Genomic DNA, 14,225 nt, shown 5'->3' on the forward strand with positions numbered 1-14,225 from the left:
ATCTTCAGCAGGTTTGGTGTTCCCAGAGTACTAATCAGTGACGGGGGCACTCATTTCTGCAATAGACAGCTATACTCTGCTATGGTCAAATATGGAATTAGCCACAAAGTGGCAACTCCATATCATCCACAGACAAATGGGCAAGCTGAAGTCTCTAACAGAGAACTAAAAAGAATCCTAGAACGGACTGTGATAGCCCGAAGAAAGGATTGGGCAAAGAGTTTGGATGATGCTCTGTGGGCATACAGAACAGCATTCAAGACTCCTATAGGAACCTCTCCATACCAACTGGTGTATGGGAAGGCCTGTCATCTGCCCGTGGAACTGGAACATAAAGCCTACTGGGCAACCAGATTCCTAAATATGGATGCTCAGTTAGCTGGTGAAAAAAGATTGCTCCAATTAAATGAGCTTGAGGAGTTCAGACTCAATGCCTTTGAAAATGCAAAAATTTATAAGGAAAAGGCAAAGAAGTGGCATGACAAGAAGTTGTCAACCAGAGTCTTTGAGCCAGGACAAAAAGTTCTGCTCTTCAACTCTAGGCTCAGATTGTTTCCAGGAAAACTTAAATCCCGGTGGAGGGGTCCGTATGTGATTACAGGAGTGTCACCATATGGATATGTTGAACTTCAGGATATTGATTCTGACAAAAAGTTCATTGTTAATGGGCAAAGAATCAAGCATTATCTTGAAGGCAATTTTGAGCAGGAATCCTCAAAACTGAGACTTGAGTGATTCTCAGTAAAGGTCCAGCTAAAGACAGTAAAGAAGCGCTTGCTGGGAGGCAACCCAGTCATTAGCAGGTTATATGTTTTGTTTTTACAAAGGCAAGTATCGAAAATGAAGGAATTCACAGATTTACAGAAGGATTCAGCGCAAAAAAGCAGAGAAAAAGAGCTTACTGGCGAAAAAACGCCAGTAAGGGGCATTTTGGGTGTTAAACGCCAGAATGGGCACCATTCTGGGCGTTTAACGCCAGTAAAGGTGCCATTTTGGGCGTTAAACGCCAGAATGGGCACCATTCTGGGCGTTTAACGCCAGGTGTGCAGCATCCTGGGCGTTTAGCAAAACGCCCAGTGATAAAGGGAATTCTGGCGTTTAACGCCAGCCAGGGCACCTGGCTGGGCGTTAAACGCCCACAATGGGCAACAAATGGGCGTTAAACGCCAGAATGGATGCCATTCTGGGCGTTTAACGCCAGAAAGGTGGGGGACCAAGATTTTATTTTCCAATCAAATTTTTTTCAAACTTTCCTTTTCTTACCCATACTTTTCCACATGAACCCATCTCAACCTTTCATCATTCACTTTCAAATCCTCAAAAAAAATTAAAATCATTCTTCAAATCTCTCTCAAATCAATCCCAAATCTTGTTCAAAACACTTACCCTTCTCTCAAATTCTCTCCATATCTTCTCAAATCTCCCTTCAATTTCTTTCGAAATCTCCTCCCCCCTTATAAAAACACGTTCGGCCTCACCATTCCCCCACACCATTCGAATTTGCTCTCCTCCTCTCTCTCCTCCTCCCTTTCTTTTGCTTGAGGACAAGCAAACCTCTAAGTTTGGTGTGCTTTTCCGTGATCACTAAAGCCAAGATTCATCAAGATCATGGCTCCTAAGGGAAAACAAACCAATTTAAGAGGAAATAAAGAAAATAATCCAAAGAATCTTTGGAATCAAGAGAAGTTCTTAACCAAAGAACATGAAGACCATTATCACAAAATAATGGGTCTGAGGTCAGTGATCCCGGAAGTGAAATTTGATCTGAAAGAAGATGAATATCCGGGGATCCAAGAGCAAATCCGAAACAGAGGATGAGAAGTTCTAACCAATCCTGAGATAAAGGTTGGAAGGAATATGGTTCAGGAATTCTACTCAAATCTGTGGCTAATAGATAAGCAGAGAATGACTGGAACTGCTTACCATACTTACAGAACCATGGTCAGAGGGAAAGTTATGTACTTCCATCCGGACAAAATAAGAGAAATCTTCAAATTGCCTCAACTGCAAGATGATCCTGAATCCTTTAATAGGAGAATGGTGAGAGCAGATAAAGGGTTGGATCAAGTTCTAGAGGACATATGTCTCCCTGGAACTAACTGGATAACCAATTCAAAGGGTGTCCCAAACCAACTCAAGAGGGGAGACCTCAAACCAATTGCAAGAGGTTGGCTAGACTTTATTGGGCGTTCCATATTGCCCACTAGCAACCGTTCTGAGGTCACTATCAAGAGAGCAGTGATGATTCATTGCATTATGCTTGGAAGAGAAGTAGAGGTTCATCATGTGATTGCTTGTGAGATCTACACAATTGCAAATAAGAATTCCACTGAAGCCAAACTGGCTTACCCAAGCTTGATCTCCTTGCTCTGTAAAGAGGCTGGGGTAAAAATGGGAGTAGATGAATTCATACCCATTGAACATCCAATCACCAAGAAGTCAATGGAAGGACAAATGCAAGACAACTCTATCAAAAGGAGGGCGCAGGAGTTCCTCCCTGAATTTCCTAAAATTGGCTACTGGGCCAGCCTAGAAGCATCTATCACCAAGTTGCAAGAGACTATGGAGCAACTTAAGGAAGAACAGCAGAATCAGAACTGCATGCTCTGCAAATTGCTGAAGGAACAAGAGAAGCAGGGGCGTGAACTCCAAGAGCTGAAACGCCAGAAGTTCTCCCCTCAATTTGAGGGAGCATCCACTTCTCAAAATCAAGGTTGTTGAGTCCTAACTCTGTGAAAAACCTCTATCATTAGGAGCCTATTTAAATTTTTGTTTTCTATTTTTAGTCTCATCTTATATCTATTTTTGAGTCTTGTTCTTAGTTCATAATTAATAAAATTTAGAATTCATGTCTTAAAGCTATGAATGTCCTATGAATCCATCACCTCTCTTAAATGAAAAAATGCTTTAATCACAAAAGAACAAGAAGTACAGGATTTCGAATTTATCCTTGAAACTAGTTGAATTAGTTTGATGTGGTGACAATACTTTTTGTTTTCTGAATGAATGCTTGAACAGTGCATATGTCTTTTGAATTTGTTGTTTTGAGAATGTTAAAATTGTTGGCTCTTGAAAGAATGAGGGAAAAAGAGAACTGTTATTGAGGATCTAAAAAATCATCAGATTGATTCTTGAAGCTGGAAAAAGCAGTGAAAAAAAATTTCGAAAAAAAAAAAGAAGAAAGAAATAAAGTTGTGAACCAAGGCAAAAAGAGTGTGCTTAAGAACCCTGGACACCTCTAATTGGGGACTCTAGCAAAGCTGGGTCACAATCTGAAAAGGTTCACCCAATTATGTGTCTGTGGCATGTATGTATCCGGTGGTAATACTGGAAGACAGAGTGCTTTGGGCCACAGCCAAGACTCATACACTAGCTATGTTCAAGAATCATTATACTTAACTAGGAGAATCAATAACACTATCTGAGTTCTGAGTTCCTAAAGATGCCAATCATTCTGAACTTCAAAGGATAAAGTGAGATGCCAAAACTGTTCGGAAGCAAAAAGCTACTGGTCCCGCTCATCTAATTGGAACTATGTTTCTTTGATATTTTGGAGTCTATAGTATATTCTCTTCTTTTTATTCTATTTTGATTTTCAGTTGCTTGGGGACAAGCAATAATTTAAGTTTGGTGTTGTGATGAGCGGATAATTTATACGCTTTTTGGCATTGTTTTTAGTATGTTTTTAGTATGATTTAGTTAGTTTTTGGTATATTTTTATTAGTTTTTAGTTAAAATTCACTTTTCTGGACTTTACTATGAGTTTGTGTGTTTTTCTGTGATTTCAGGTATTTTCTGGCTGAAATTGAGGGATCTGAGCAAAAATTTGATTTAGAGGCTGAAAAGGACTGCAGATGCTGTTGGATTCTGATCTCCCTGCACTCGAAGAGGATTTTCTGGAGCTACAGAAGCCCAATTGGTGCGCTCTTAATGGCGTTGGAAAGTAGACATCCTGGGCTTTCCAGCAATGTATAATAGTTCATACTTTGCCCGAGATTTGATGGCCCAAACCGGCATTGCAAATCAGCTTCAGAAATCCCAGCGTTTAACGCTGGAACTGGCATAGGAATTGGAGTTAAACGCCCAAACTGGCATAAAAGCTGGCGTTTAACTCCAGAAAGAGCCTCTACACGAAAATGCTTCAATGCTCAGCCCAAGCACACACCAAGTGGGCCCGGAAGTGGATTTTTCTGTCATTTACTCATTCCTGTAAACCTTAGGTTACTAGTTCACTATTAATAGGATCTTTTGACATTGTATCCGTACCTCATGACACTTTACACGTTTCTTTGTGTACTTCTTACAGCATGAGTCTCTAAACCCCATGGTTGGGGGTGAGGAGCTCTGCTGTGTCTTGATGGATTAATGCAATTACTACTGTTTCTTATTCAATAATGCTTGCTTCCGTTCTAAGATATCACTTGCTCTTAACCCGGATGAATGTGATGACCCGTGACACTCATCATATTCTCAACTATGAACGCGTGCCTGACAACCACCTCCGTTCTACTTTAGATTGAGTAGATATCTCTTGGATTCTTTAATCAGAATCTTCGTGGTATAAGCTAGAATTGATGGCGGCATTCAAGAGAATCCGGAAGGTCTAAACCTTGTCTGTGGTATTCTGAGTAGGATTCAATGATTGAATGACTGTGACGAACTTCAAACTCCTGAGGGCGGGGCGTTAGTGACAGACGCAAAAGAATCATTGGATTCTATTCCGGCCTGATTGAGAACCGACAGATAGATAGCCGTGCCGTGACAGGGTGCGTTGAACATTTCCACTGAGAGGATGGGAGGTAGCCATTGACAACGGTGAAACCCTACATACAGCTTGCCATGGAAGGAGCCTTGCGTGTTTGATGAAGAAGACGGTAGGAAAGCAGAGATTCAGAAGATGGAGCATCTCCAAAACCTCAACCTATTCTCTATCACTGCAAAACAAGTACTTATTTCATGTTCTTTTACTTTTCACAATTAATCCTGATAATTTCTGATATCCTGACTAAGATTTACAAGATAACCATAGCTTGCTTCAAGCCGACAATCTCCGTGGGATCGACCCTTACTCACGTAAGGTATTACTTGGACGACCCAGTGCACTTGCTAGTTAGTTGTGCGGAATTGCAAAAGTGTGATTGCAATTTCGTGCACCACACTCGAAAGAGCTTTAATGGAGCTAAAGAAGTCCAAATGGAGCGTTCTCAACAGGTATGGAAAGCTTACTTTCAGAGCTTCTAGTAATGTATAATAGTCCATACTTTGCTTTGGATTAGAATACCCAAAACTGGTGTCTAATGCCAGCTTCCTGCCCTTTCCAGGCGTCCAGCACCCAAAGAGCAGAGACCAGCGTCTAAACGCCCAGAGAGGACCCCCTACCCAGCGTTCAATGCCCTAGAGGTCTCCTAGCACGTGGATCTCATCAAAGCTCAGCCCAAACACTCACCAATTGGGCCGCAAAAGTGATTTTAGCACCAGCAAGACTGTTTTACCCTTACTAGTCATTAGTTTAATACTTAAGGAAGAAGATCACACTTGTTTAGGATCTCTTCCAGCATATTTTCATTTACCATCATTGTATTTTCTTTCAGTATGAGTTTCTAAACCTCCTAGGTTGAGGAGAGGAACCCTGCTGAGTCTTATGAATTAATAAAAGTATTACAGTTTCTCTTCGATCCGTGTGTGATTAATTCTAAGATGTATATTCGTACTTCAACATGGTGAATAGGATAATCAGTGACAATCAGCTCTGTTTATCATACTAAGACAAACGTGCCTGACAAACACCCGCGTCTACTTGGGTTCGCGTGAATGCTTCAGTGGAAAGCACGAACCACTAGCTTGATTATACATCTCTCAGACGGCTAATCCACGAATTTGTTGGGGACTTTTTGAGACACCAGTTCAGCCAATTTCTAGGGAGATTAGGGTCTCTGTGGTAGAGGCTAGAACCCAAGGATGTAGCATTCTCTGATCCGGAAGATCCGACCTTGTTTGTGGCGTTTTGAGTAGGATCATTAAGGAGAATGGACTGTACGCGCTTCACCCTCAAGCAGAGATGGATCCACACTAACCCTGGGGTTCAGATCCAGAGGAGTATTGATGACCTCTCAATAAAAGTGTTAATCACTTATAGCCTGCCATTGAAGAGATCACTCACAAGCAAAGAAGACAGTAATGCCAGAGTTAATTCAGAAAGACAATGCAACTCCAATACTTAACCATATTCCTATTACTAATTCTATTTTATATATAAAGTATTAGCACCCTATTATATTATTCCTTTTTCACTCTATCAATCCAACAATCATCTGATTCGTTGGACTAAGACCTGCAATATAACCATATCTTGCTTCAAACCAAAATCCTCGTAGGATCGACCCTGACTCGCTCAGGTATTACTTGGACGACTCAGTGCACTTGCTGGTACAGCTGTACGGAGTGTGGGGATTCGTGCACCAGCCGTTCAAAGAACGGATGAAAAATGTTTTGGAACAAAAAAGTTATGCGCATCGAAAGTTTGGAGTGCAAAACTGAAAATTTTGTAGCATTCAGCATTTTTGTTATTCTGCATAGCTTGCGTATGCGACCTCTGCATGCGACGCAACCAACCTCTCCGGTTTTGGAAACTTGCGTACACGGGTAGAGTGGTTGCGTACGTGAGCAGTGGTTTTTGAGGTGTTGTGCACGAGACCACCTGCACACGACACGACCAACTTTTCTGAGTTAGGTATCTCGCGTACGCGAGCAAGGTGCTTTCGTACGCGAGCATGGCAAAATGCACGCCCATGCGTACACGTGGACCCTATTTTAGCAAACATGAATTTTGTGTTTTAAAGCTTAATTTAAAACCTCCAAACCTCTATTTTCATTCTTTTAGCCTTATATCTTAATAGTATGCCTAGTAATGAGATGAAGCTAGGAAAAGGTGGTAACTTAGGGGTGAAGTAAGGTTGAAAAATGATGAATTATGTATAAAAAATGCAAAGAACTAAAACATATATGATGCTATGGCTGTAAAGAATGATTGTGCAATTATATTATGAATGATTATTGTCTTATGCACTCAATTATCTTAGATACGAATTTTTCTGGGTAAAGTACTTTGGATTGCCACCATGTGTTTCAGGTTGAGACTCGATACTCTGTTGACCCTACAACGTAAGGGTGACTGGGCACTTATAAATTCCAGGGAATGGTACTCGTATTGAGAAATTATTATATATGAGAAAAAGCTATGCATGCACTCTTGGGGATGCGCGTCAGGGGACAGTCTAGGGTTTAGCAGCCAGAATTGTCGGGTTGGCTTGATAACCGACAGATGAGACTCATCAGCCATAAGACAGGCATGCATCATATGCATATTTTTTGAATTTCTTTCTTGTGCATTACTTGGGAATGCCTAAGTGATTTTAATATGCTAATTGTTATACTTGCTATCTGTATTACTTGTATTCTATTTGTGTTTGCCATTGTTTACTTGTTTGTCTATGTGATTTCACCAGAATTAGAGGAACGGAGGAAAGACGGAGAAAGTAAGGGTTTTAGTTAGGTTTTGGTTATGTTCAGGAATCCTTAGAGAACCACCCGTTTATGGTTTCTGTTTTAGTTCTTTAAGCTGTATAACCTGAGTGTCGGTGTTCTAGGATTGCCTCTGGCTTTTCCAGGACCTTATATCTTATATACGTGGCACCTTTACCATGCTGAGAACCCCTAGTTCTCATTCTATACAAATATTTTGTGTTTTTCAGATGCAGGTCGAGAGGCACCTCGCCAGGCGTCTGGAGCTCTTCAACGAAGTGGAAATTTTAGGGACTTTATTTTGGTGTATAATTTATATATGGTCATATATATAGAACTCTCCTGATAACTTGTTTTACTTTGTACCTCTTAGAGGTGTATGGAGAACTAGGGTTTTATATATGTATTTTGGGTTTTGGGTTATGTATATATGTATGTAAATATTCTCTGGCCAGCCTTAGCTTCGCAGGCTGAGTCAGGAGCTTGTTATTTTGTACTCTTGACTCTCTACTCTTGTTTTCTGTATATATATGTTATGTACCTCAGCTTCCTTCGTACGCAAGTTACGTTATTCTTGAGTGTTACGCTTTTAATTTCATGATTTTGTTTCACCTATTCTTCAAGGCACCTAGTATATTACTTTCTTTCAATTATTATACATATATATTATTTTAAAGGTTGTAATACCACACTACTTTTGTAACACCCTACCACACCACCTTTGTATGGTAGGGTGTTATAGAAGGGGACTCAACCAACCGTTGTCCCAAAGTCTTAAGCTCAGAGTCAGTAGGATGGCGGGGCGGAGAGAAAATCCTCCCATCGACCACAATCTTGTCGGGGTGAAGAGGAGACAAGTCCAAGTCGAGAGCAAGAACCCGAACTTGAATCTTTAAAATTTCAAATACCTTCTCTATACCCTCAGCGATTGACTCCTCCAAATCAACATAATCCTCCCGAAGTCGCTCCATTTGATTCTTCAACTCTAAGTTCTCCCTAAAAATTCTAATATAATTCTCTTCAGCCTTCTTCAATAATCCCTCGGCCACAGCATAGGAGGCCACAGATTGCCTTTCCCGATCACGAGCTTTAAAGATTTCAGCTTCCAGACTTACCTTCTCCTCCTCCAAAGCCTTTTTGGCCTCTTGAAGAGTAGCCACCTCGGCCTGAAAGGACCCCAAAAAATGCTGAGTAGCATTCAGAGGAGTCCTTTCCAACTCTTTTAGGAAGGTAGAGCATACTCCAGCAGTTTGGATCCCTCATCGGATTAAGACCTGGAGGTGATTTTTGATAGAAGCATTAACCACAGCAATAAAGCTATGAGGAAGGATGTGCTTCTCACAGAACTTCACCCCATCAAATCCGGCATCATTAATATTGAGGGTGCCGGATTCCGAGATCTTCCACTTTTTAAAACTCGGCTCTAAGAAGGGAGGAACTGAAGGAGTAACAACTAAAGAAGGAGGAGGAGGAGGAGGAGGAAGAGGGTTTACCGGCTTGCTCTGAGAAGATGTACCCGAGTTAGACTTAGTCAGAGAAGAGGTATCCGAGTTACTGCTCTCCTACAGCTGAGCAGTCGGACATGGGCATTCCTCTTGGCCTCCTAAACTTTTTGGTAAGCCTTGGAACCACTTTTTATTTTTTCTACAAAGAAGAATGATACACATCAACAAACAAGGCAAAAAAACGAGCGAGTTATCTATAAAATAATGATAAAAACTACCTAGCTCAGTACGGACAAAACTTGGAGTCTCGAGAAGGAACTTCTTAGTGTCAAGGTTTGGAGCCCGTCCCTAAGCCTCTCGGAAGAATTCAACCACAGCCTCCTCCACCTCGTCCAAATCCATTAAATTGTATTTTTCAACAGGGGCCGCCTCTACCCAGTATAACTAGAAGCGGGGCTCATTATTCTCATTCAGAAAAACCCTCAATAGTACGAACTTTAAAAAAGAAGTTCTTAAAGTCATGGAACGACTCATCAAAGATAGAAAACACTTTATGACCTTGAATAGCTCAGAAGGACTGTTGTTTATTTTGTTTGTTCGAAGCACTAAAAGGCTTCGTTAAATGGAAAAGGTAGAAAAAGATTTTCAAAGAGGTCGGGAACCCGAGTTTGCGACTAAAGAGTTGATAAATTTTGAGAAATCCCCAAGAATTTGAATAAAGTTGTGAAGGAGCCACTATGAAATGGGATAATACCTCTATTTCGAAATTGAAGAAAGGAAAGGTAACCCTAACTCGAGTTAACAGGTAGTCATACATAAAAGGGAAATGGGGTTCCGACTCAAGGGCTTGCCCAAAACAAACTCGGTCCCCAGGGTCAGGGGCCACTATTTTATATTTTTCCTCATCCTCGCTAGACCTACAAATCCTATGGTGCTTTCGGAGTTCCTTTACAAAAACACTATCAACTATGGGGTGGGAATAGAGAACAGATGAATCTACCTATTTCAATAAATCATCAAAAACCTTGAAAGACATATTTGAAGGAACGGGAAGAGACATATAAAAAGAAATACTGATGAGCGGATAATTTGTACCCTTTTTGGCATTGTTTTTAGTATGTTTTTAGTATGATCTAGTTAGTTTTTAGTATATTTTTATTAGTTTTTAGTTAAAATTCACTTTTCTGGACTTTACTATGAGTTTGTGTGTTTTTCTGTGATTTCAGGTATTTTCTGGCTGAAATTGAGGGACCTGAGCAAAAATCTGATCCAGAGACTGAAAAGGACTGCAGATGCTGTTGGATTCTGACCTCCCTGCACTCGAAGTGGATTTTCTGGAGCTACAGAAGCCCAATTGGCGCGCTCTCAACGGCGTTGGAAAGTAGACATCCTGGGCTTTCCAGCAATATATGATAGTTTATACTTTGCTCAAGATTTGATGGCCCAAATTGGCGTTCAAAGTCACCCTCAGAAATTCCAGCGTTAAACGCCGGAACTGGCACCTAAATGGGAGTTAAACGCCCAAACTGGCATAAAAGCTGGCGTTTAACTCCAAGAAGAGTCTCTACACGAAATTGCTTCATTGCTCAGCCCAAGCACACACCAAGTGGGCCCGGAAGTGGATTTTTATGTCATTTACTCATCTCTGTAAACCTTAGGCTACTAGTTTTCTATAAGTAGGACCTTTTGCTATTGTATTTTGGACATCTAGGAATCTTTGGACATCTAGTTCTTAGATCATTGGGAGGCTGGCCTCACGGCCATGCCTAGACCTTGTTCTTGTGTATTTTCAACGGTGGAGTTTCTACACACCATAGATTAAGGTGTGGAGCTCTGCTGTACCTCGAGTATTAATGCAATTACTATTGTTCTTCTATTCAATTCCGCTTGTTCCTTGTCTAAGATATCACTTGTTCTTCAACTTGATGAATGTGATGATCCGTGACACTCCTCATCATTCTCACCTATGAACAAGGTGACTGACAACCACTTTTGTTCTACAAGCAATCAAGGCTCTAGTGTTTATCTCTTGGATTCCTGATACACGATGCATGGTTGATCGCCTGACAACCGAGTGCTCGCCTGACAAACGAGCCAGCCATTCCGTGAGATCAGAGTCTTCGTGGTATAGGCGAGAACTGATGGCGGCATTCAAGAGAATCCGGAAGGTCTAACCTTGTCTGTGGTATTCTGAGTAGGATTCAATGATTGAATGACTGTGATGTGCTTCAAACTCCTAGCAGGCGGGGCGTTAGTGACAGACGCAAAAGAATCACTGGATTCTATTCCGGCCTGACCGAGAACCGACAGCTGATTAGCCATATGCTGTGACAGAGCATAGGAACATTTTCACTGAGAGGATGGGAGGTAGCCACTGACAACGGTGAAACCCTACATAAGCTTGCCATGGAAAGGAGTAAGAAGGATTGGATGAAGACAGTAGGAAAGCAGAGAGACGGAAGGGAAGGCATCTTCATACGCTTATCTAAAGTTCCTACCAATGAATTACATAAGTACCTCTATCCTTATCTTTATGCTTTATTCGTATATCACTATACCCATTTGAGTCTGCCTGACTAAGATTTACAAGGTGACCATAGCTTGCTTCATACCAACAATCTCCGTGGGATCGACCCTTGCTCACGTAAGGTATTACTTGGACGACCCAGTGCACTTGCTGGTTAGTTGTGCAAAGTTGTGTAGTGATCACAATTTCGCGCACCAAGTTTTTGGCGCCGTTGCCGGGGATTGTTCGAGTTTTGAGCAAGCTTTTTGTCCGGTAACATCAGTGCCAAAATCCGGCAACAGCACCAAGTTTTTGGCGCCGTTGCCGGGGATTGTTTTGTGTATGGACAACTGATGGTTCATCTTGTTGCTTAGATTAGGTATTTTTCTTCAGAGTTCTTAAGAAGGAATTCTAGTGTTTCATGATGATCTATTGAAATCTGGCTGGCTGAGAAGCCATGTCTAATCTTATTGGACCGAGGTTTCAACTGATCATCACAAGAGCTTGTTGATCTCTATCAATCTTGCTATTGGAGCAATGATCTGCTAAGGCTTGGCTGGCCATTGGCCATGTCTAGTGTTTTGGACCGAAGCTTTCTTTGAAAGCTTGGCTGGCTGTGAAGCCATGTCTAATTCCTGGACCGGAGTCTTAGACTAGCATTGCAATGATCCCTGGAATCCGAATTAAGAATTCTGAAACTTTTATTTTCTATTTCCATATAATTTTCGAAAAACACAAAAAAAATTTATAAAATCATAAAAACCAAAAATATTTTATGTTTCTTGTTTAAGTCTAGTGTCTAAATTTAAGTTTGGTGTCTTGCAATGCATTGTTTATTTGATCTTGGTTCTATTTTCAAGTCAATAGTACAGGGAACTGAAGATTCAGGACATGCAGCAGAGGAATTACACGGAAAAAGCTGGGCGTTCAAAACGCCCAGTGAAGAAGGACAGACTGGCGTTTAAACGCCAGCCAGGGTACCTGGTTGGGTGTTTAACGCCCAAAAGGGTATAGCATTGGGCGTTAAACGCCAGAATGTGCACCATTCTGGGCGTTTAACGCCAGGATGGCACAAGGGGGAGGATTTTGTTTTCAAATCAATTTTTTTCAAGTTTTCAAAGTTTTTCAAAATCAAATCTTTTTCATATCATATCTTTTCAATCAAATGTTTTCAAAATCAATTTCTTTCCTTTTTCAAAGATACTTGCTAACAATTAATGATTTGATTGAACATTTCAAGTATGTTGCCTTTTCTGTTGAGAAAGGTTTAATGTTTGAATCATATCTTTTCTTGATAGCCAAGTTATTAATTTTTAAAATCAAATCTTTTTTTAAAATTGTTTTCAAATCATATCTTCTCAATCACATTTTTTTAAACCAATCATATCTTCTTAACCTCATCTTTTTCAAAATAGTTTTCAATCAAATCTTTTTGACTTCTAATTTCAAAATCTTTTTCAAAGATCACTTGATTCCTTTTCCACTGTGAGTTTTCGAAAATTATCAATCAATTTTTCAAAATGATTTAAAAAAAACTTTTTAATTAATTTTCGAAAATTCTCTTCCCCTCTTCCCACATCCTTTTATTTATGGAGTACCACTCCTTCTCAATGCACAATTCGAACTCTCTCTGATTTAGTTCGAATTCTTCTACCTCTTTCTTCTATTTTTCTGTTCTTCTGACACCTCATGGAATCTCTATACTATGACATAGAGGATTCCACATTTTCTTGTTCTCTTCTCTTTCATTTGAGCAGGAACAAAGACAAAGGCATTCTTGTTGAAGCTGACCCTGAACCTGAAAGGACCTTGAAGCGAAAGCTAAGAGAAGCTAAGGCACAATTCTCTATAGAGGACCTAACAAAAATCTTCAAAGAAGAAGAACCCATGGCAGCCGAAAACAACAACAATGCAAGGAAGGTGCTGGGTGACTTTACTGCACCTACTCCTGACTTCTATGGGAGAAGCATCTCTATCCCTGCCATTGGAGCAAACAACTTTGAGCTTAAGCCTCAATTAGTTTCTCTAATGCAACAGAATTGCAAGTTCCATGGACTTCCATTGGAAGATCCTCATCAGTTCTTAGCTGAATTCTTGCAAATCTGTGACACTGTCAAGACTAATGGGGTAGACCCTGAGGTCTACAGACTTATGCTATTCCCTTTTGCTGTAAGAGACAGAGCTAGGACATGGTTGGACTCACAACCTAAAGAAAGCCTGGACTCATGGGAAAAGCTAGTCAATGCCTTCTTGGCAAAGTTCTTTCCACCTCAAAAATTGAGTAAGCTTAGAGTGGAAGTCCAAACCTTCAGACAGAAGGATGGAGAATCCCTCTATGAAGCTTGGGAAAGATACAAACAATTGATCAGAAAATGTCCTTCTGACATGCTTTCTGAATGGAGCATCATAGGTATTTTCTATGATGGTCTCTCTGAACTATCCAAGATGTCTTTGGATAGCTCTACTGGAGGATCTCTTCATTTGAAGAAGACGCCTGCAGAAGCTCAAGAACTAATTGAAATGGTTGCAAATAACCAATTCATGTACACTTCTGAAAGGAATCCTGTGAACAATGGGGCAAATCAGAAGAAAGGAGTTCTTGAGATTGATGCTCTGAATGCCATTCTGGCTCAGAACAAGATATTGACTCAACAAGTCAATTTGATTTCTCAAAGTCTGTCTGGAATGCAAAATGCACCAAGCAGTGCTAAGGATGCTTCATCTGAAGAAGAAGCCTATGATCCTGAGAACCC

At 40.6% G+C, this 14,225-nt stretch overlaps 1 non-coding gene across 1 annotated transcript; it reads right to left on the reverse strand.

Moving 5' to 3' along the window:
* Positions 1 to 13,755: 13,755 nt before the first annotated feature.
* On the reverse strand, positions 13,756 to 13,863 carry LOC130937365 (small nucleolar RNA R71). The gene has a single exon (XR_009068585.1). It is a non-coding gene; the product is annotated as a small nucleolar RNA R71 (small nucleolar RNA).
* Positions 13,864 to 14,225: the final 362 nt, after the last annotated feature.

The sequence above is a fragment of the Arachis stenosperma genome, chromosome 6 (assembly GCF_014773155.1).
Source record: "Arachis stenosperma cultivar V10309 chromosome 6, arast.V10309.gnm1.PFL2, whole genome shotgun sequence".
NCBI lineage: Eukaryota > Viridiplantae > Streptophyta > Magnoliopsida > Fabales > Fabaceae > Arachis > Arachis stenosperma.